Here is a 6,168-nt window from a genome sequence, read left to right on the forward strand (position 1 = left end):
CCTTAAGGCCCATTGACAGAGAATATTTCTGATTCCTTTACTGTCATTTAATATGAACTACCATAATACCTTAAATGTATACAAAAGGAAGAATCATTATCCTTTTGTCCCTGAATATGATATGATAGTACTAAATCAGTGATTGACAATTGCAAATAATTAGGATTTTAGTTTGAGAAAGAAAAATAAACTTCAATTATCTTTAATACTTTTTTCACACTGTATCAAATTTAACAGATTTCCTTTTTCAACATTCTACATCAGACTACTCCCACACTCCCAATGCTTTGTCCTTAATAGTTCTTGAAGAAAGGAAACAAAACAGTAAAATATGAGAAGATAACTTTTGAACATTTTTTTGCATATTGTGAGAGTGTCTGTCCTCTCCCTTATCTTTCTACCAACTCATTATTATTCCCATTTGCCCCTCGAGTTCCACCACTGCAAAGTGTTCTTCAGTGCCTTTTACTGTATTCAGTCTTGGCTACTACTGTAGTCACAATTACCCGGATATGAAAACTTTCAAATGGGTATATAATCTCATCATTTTGTATGCCCCCTATCATCACAGAAATTTCAATCCAAGCATCAGTGTCAATCCTAGGTAGCTGGTATCCATGCTACCAAATAATTAAACCTCAAGGGGTACCACAAAGTGTTGAAGTTTGTCATCAATGGAAAATTCCTCCATGTCCAGACCAAGTAAAATATTATCTAGATAATATTAGGAGAACCCAAACCATGGTATTAGGACAATGGAAGAATTGGTGCAAGTATAATTATTTCATCTGTCTGTCTACCCTGACAAAGCTGGTTTTTGAAGATCTAGCATCCAACAAACTAGATTCCACTTAATATTGGGAAATTTTGCATTATTTTCATAGAAAAATGAAAAATTAGCAGTCATAGATACATTCTCCATGAAATAAGCCTAGACGATCATTGCTTAAAATAAAATGTGAGCTCTCAAAATATGAGGTAAACATCAAAACTCAAAAAGTCAGTACAGTTACCATATTTCTACCAATTTTAAGTGAATCCTTAAAAATAATGATGGTCAGCCCTGTCTCTTAATCCTTATTACATAGAACTTTTCAACTGGTACCACATATTATAGGGAAAGAAATATGCAACTGTCAAAAAGCAGAAAACAAGCTGCTCAGCCCATTCAAGGAATGTGAAAATATCCTTCTCTTTTATGTTTGCTTTAACCAAGCCTGGCTTTAGGTGAGAATGACTTTTCAGATAGGTATAGGGAATATATCTATGAAGAGGTTAATCATTAGCATTCATTCAAATGACAGTTTACATGAACACACAAACCTCGTAGTGCTGTGTTTCCTTTGACTTTCTTTTTTTGAGGGGGAGGGTGAAGGTTTGGATTTTGGACTTATACACTGATCATTTTTAGATATAAGGTGGATCAATAGTAGTTATTTCACAATTTCTGTGTTCATAACCATATATAAATTGTAGAAAGTGATCCTTAAAGTATTAAGAAGCATTGCTATAGTTGTTAAGGCAACAACTAGTATATAACATAATTTAAGTTTGAAGTTTTATATGGATCTTGGTAGCTTCAGTGGCAGAAGTCCAATGAAAAATAAATGAGTATCTTATATTTATTATGTTATGGAATATTAGGTCATTATACATGATAGTTAGCCTTTACTAAATGCCTACTATCCTTGGCAATGTTTGAAGCAAGACAATAATAAAAATATGAAAAATAAGAATACTAATTCAAATAACACTCTCAAAGTCCAATCTATCACCTACAACTATGAAAATTGGGGAAGGGAGAGGGTAGAAATAGCAATGTAGGTGAATGACAGTGAGAACTGTATACCATTGGGACTTTTTTTTATACAATTTGTAAAATATTTAATTTATAGGCAAACTTTCTTAAAGCCAAACTTCACTCTATACTTAATTAGATTATGCGGCTATTGCCAGTAGTTGGACTGAGGTATGCATGAACATATTCTGCACCATACATAGGGATAGATATAGTGCCTTGAGTTTGAGCTACTTTATAGCACTTGTTGAACCATCTTATTAAATTAAAAAAAAAACAACCTGACACTTTCCCACAAATAAGCTGGGGCATATAGAAACTGTTCCAACCAGCATTTGAAGAGATTTGCTCCCATGATTGAATCCTGTGGTTTGCCACAGTATGTCTCCCTAGGGTCCTCTAAATCAGGGGTCACCTTTGATAGGGTAAGGAAGTGTTTCAACTAAACAGGGATGCTCTTTTGTGCATCTAGTCTTGGGCTGCTCATTGGCTTGATGGTGATTCTGCCCCATTTTGCTATCTGAAATGGAAGTTTTCAAAGGCGAACAAGCAAAAACATCAATGAATATATTCAATCCAATCCAACTCAGCAAATCTTTATTAAATGCCTACTATGTGTTGGGCACTCTGGTAGGTGCATAGGATCTAAGATTTAGGACTGGAAAGATCCTTAGAGAGCACCAGGCCCAGCCTCCCTCATGTTAAAGATGGAGAAATTGAGGCAGGTGATGTTAAATGGCTTGCCTAGGGCCACGTCAGCTAGTGAGTGGCTGAGGCAGAATGTGAATCCAGATCTTCCTGACTCTAAGTCTACTTTATTCACTATACCATGGTACCACTTGATACAAAGATACAGTCCTTGCCCCCAAGGAACTTGCATTCTAATACAAAGTTCAAGGACTTTGGACTCCTTCATCTGATTTCATGATTTTGCTAAAACAGAGGTATATTAGCCAGTCCTTGGGATTGGAACTGTATTTTCTCTGAACTCTGTTATACAGTTGCCTAGCCCATTGCCTTGCAGACAGATGACTCAAGTCATGAAGATGCTAGAATATTACTCTGGTATTATCATAAAGGTAGGTGTCCTCAATGCTCTAAGGAAAAATGAACCATGACAATCATGGTCAAAAGGCCACCAAGCTAACTTAGAAAACTTAGAAAGCATATCAATTGATTATTTTTGTTTGCTTCAGTCAAGTTTTGCTTCCAATCCTCTTTCTTCATTTAAGATTGTGGAGTAGATAATCCTCAAGTCAGATTTATTTTCAGGCTTCCTTGGGAGTAAAAACAAAATGGTTCCACCATCCATGTTTGATCTCTATAATTATATTTGTACAAGTTATAATTCCCCCATACACTTTCTATGCATTTGTCTTGGGCAAAAACACCATTAGTTCTTGGGGAGCTCTGAAGATTGGAGGAAAGCAAAACAGTGGTTCACAGAGACACTTCTCAGCACAATTCCCTTGACCTCACAGTAATGAGGTGACTGCATTTATTCCTTTTTAATGTAAGAATTGATTGTTTTATTTGAGCATTTCTAGTTGCTCTGTTTTGGTAAGTCTTATCTTCATCCTTGCATCTCATGGGAGGAGAGCTCTCTCATGAGGCTGAATGGGAAGCAACCAAAAGAAGGGAATGACTACCCAGAGTGTTCCTGTTCCTTGTATTCATCTTTTACTGGCATCACAGCCTAGTAGACATTGGCCTTTCCATTCAGCAAATTGGAACAATGTTTCACCAAAAAAATGATAAAATAAAAGAATAAAAAATCTAATCTTCCCTTGATAGGAAATACATTTTTGATAATAATCAGTGCTCTTTTGTACTTTTCCTGGAATCTTTTCTCCCTTCAGTGGGAAATTTCTTGCAAATCTTACTGTAGAAGGTATAGCTTATTGGTCATTTTTAATAATACGGAGAGATCCACAAAAAATGGAAGTAGTGATTCTCGGACTGAGCAACATGGCTCTTCTGGGTGCTGGGTCAGGATCACTAATGAAAACTGATAGCTGAGAAGTAAAATAGAAGAATGTGGTGGGAGAGGCAAACAGGAACACACTAGCAAGAGGATTAAAGAGCTCAAGATTTAGATGTGGGAAAGATCTCAGAGGTCATCTTTGTTAAATGACTCATGTGTATCTGAAGGAGGAAACTGAGGCCCAGTGGTTAAGTGACTTATCCAAGCTCATGTAGCTAGTAATAATTAGATCTGGGTTTTGAACTCATTTCCTTTTATTACAAATTCAACACTCCTCCCATTGCACCATCACCATTCCAAACTGTAGAAAAAAGTTTTGATCTAGCTCTTGGATAAGTAACTGTCTTACGAAATTCAGGAGTCTACAAGTGATTGAATAATAGCAAATCTTAATATGAAAGAAGAAAATGTAATAAAGTACTTGCTGAGAACTAGACTAGGAGACAAGGTTGAGTCAAGAGAAACAAGAAACACATAATGTCTTCCCTGACGTCCATCTTCATGGATGAGCACATGGCCCTTTGTTTTGATACATCAGTTTGGCCAGGGTCACTTAAAAATCCCCCTCACACTGAAGAGTTGAAAAAAGAGTTGCTCAGCAGTCAGGGCCATTTTGAGTCTTTCTGTTTATTCAAGTTTTCAGCGTCTTTTGACTGTTTATGGTGACCCCAAGATGTCTTTTTTAGGAGTTGGTTCCTAGATGCAATTGGTGGTTTCTGATTGAGTTTTGTGTTAATTTATTTTAATTTATTAGCAATCTCTTTCAGAAGGCCTTTAAGATCATTCAGTTTCTTATGCAACCATCTAAATCGGTGCCTCATTTCTTCTGAATTGTCGTTGTCTTTGGCGTTGCTCTTGACAAGGTAGTCTTCTTTCCCATGCCAGGGTTTTGTTGTTCTCATTTGTTACATTTGTTGCATATCAGCTGAGGGCTGAGTGTTTTTCCTTGCTGCATTATTTGAAGTATTTTTTCACTATCATATAGAAATAAGTGAAGACCACAAAGGGGAAGGGATTGTTCAGGGAGCTACAGTATTCCTAGACAAGGAAGTAATGCTTGAATTTCCACATGTGTTCATTGTTTCCTTGCACTGTTCCCAGAGTGTACCCAAACATGATGACCAACAGGATCACAAGCAGGATGTTGGTTGAGAGCATATAGATGCATACAAGGGATATGGTGATCCATTCAGGGACAGTCTGTGTTCATCCAGTTCCACACATAGAGGTTTGGATTCATTCCTAATGAAGGTGCAGGGGGAAAGGTCATAAGTGGGGCCATCCACATCACTAGGCATCTGGTCAAACATGGTCAGGTAGTGTTTGTAGATCACTGAGCATAAGATCTACTCTCAGCAGTGCTCATTCTGCCTCAAGATGCCCTGATAGGATGCCCCAAAGGCCACCATCCAAACCACAGATAAGAATAGGACAGGTCAATTAGCATCCTCTGCAACACGATGATTTCGGCCCCAGATTTCTGTTCACATTGAACATATGGGTGAAAATGATATAATAATTTTCAGATTGAAATAACGTATACCTTCCTGTGGCACCAGAACACAAAGGAATTTAATGTTCACCTTTGTCCTCCACGTCATTGTGATCATTGTGACAGTTTTGATTAGTATCAGCCTATACCTCTCTGTCTATAGAGTGAAAATGATATCATCCAAGCAAAAGATGACACACACAGAATATAGGGAGCTTTTGTTAGAGGAGTGGAGCTGGAAGATTGCTATGAATCCCTGTTACGAAGTAAAAAATAATCCAAGAACATCCATGACATTCCACAGATCTGTGAAGTACTTGATCCTACTCATGTTCCATGGTTGATTTGAACTGAAAACAAAGAAGGATTGGGATTTGAAAAGACTTTCCTGAGGCTGATGAAGGACTGCACAACTATGGGTGATTGTGTAAAGTGCCTCCTTGTCTTCAGGCCTTACTTACAACAGGAAAGTTAGTTTAGAACCAGCTCTCTTTGAACTCTGAAGAGAGAGCCCCTATTCTCTCTGGCTTCTGAGAGAGATGAGCTTCCCCTGGGGAATGGGGCTACCCACTTGTCTCACTTCATCACAGAGGAGGATGAAGACCAAGGCACAGAGGATAAGCTCTAAGGCGTGAGGAGTAGAAATCCATGAGCAGCATGTAGGCAAAGAGCAGCAGGAGGGTGATATGGAAGACCATTTTCCAGGAGAAGACCACGAATGACAGGGTGAGGAAAACCAGGTAGGACTACATAAGCCTTCTATGTCTATCAATAGACTTCTTCCTGAGGCAGGAAAGAAATTAACCCAGAGAACTTGGTCCTTTGGAAGTGGAACCTGCTTCTTGTGAAATGGGTCTGTGCCCTCTCTGTGGTCATATTAAAATAGTTCAGTGC

At 37.9% G+C, this 6,168-nt stretch overlaps 1 pseudogene; it reads right to left on the reverse strand.

Moving 5' to 3' along the window:
• Nucleotides 1-4,519: 4,519 nt before the first annotated feature.
• Nucleotides 4,520-5,566, reverse strand: LOC110192059 (transient receptor potential cation channel subfamily M member 8-like; annotated as a pseudogene).
• Between the last annotated feature and the right edge of the window lie 602 nt (nt 5,567-6,168).

The sequence above is a fragment of the Phascolarctos cinereus genome, unplaced genomic scaffold, assembly GCF_003287225.1.
Source record: "Phascolarctos cinereus isolate Bilbo 61053 unplaced genomic scaffold, phaCin_HiC Scaffold_5;HRSCAF=322, whole genome shotgun sequence".
NCBI classification, from domain to species: Eukaryota; Metazoa; Chordata; class Mammalia; order Diprotodontia; family Phascolarctidae; genus Phascolarctos; species Phascolarctos cinereus.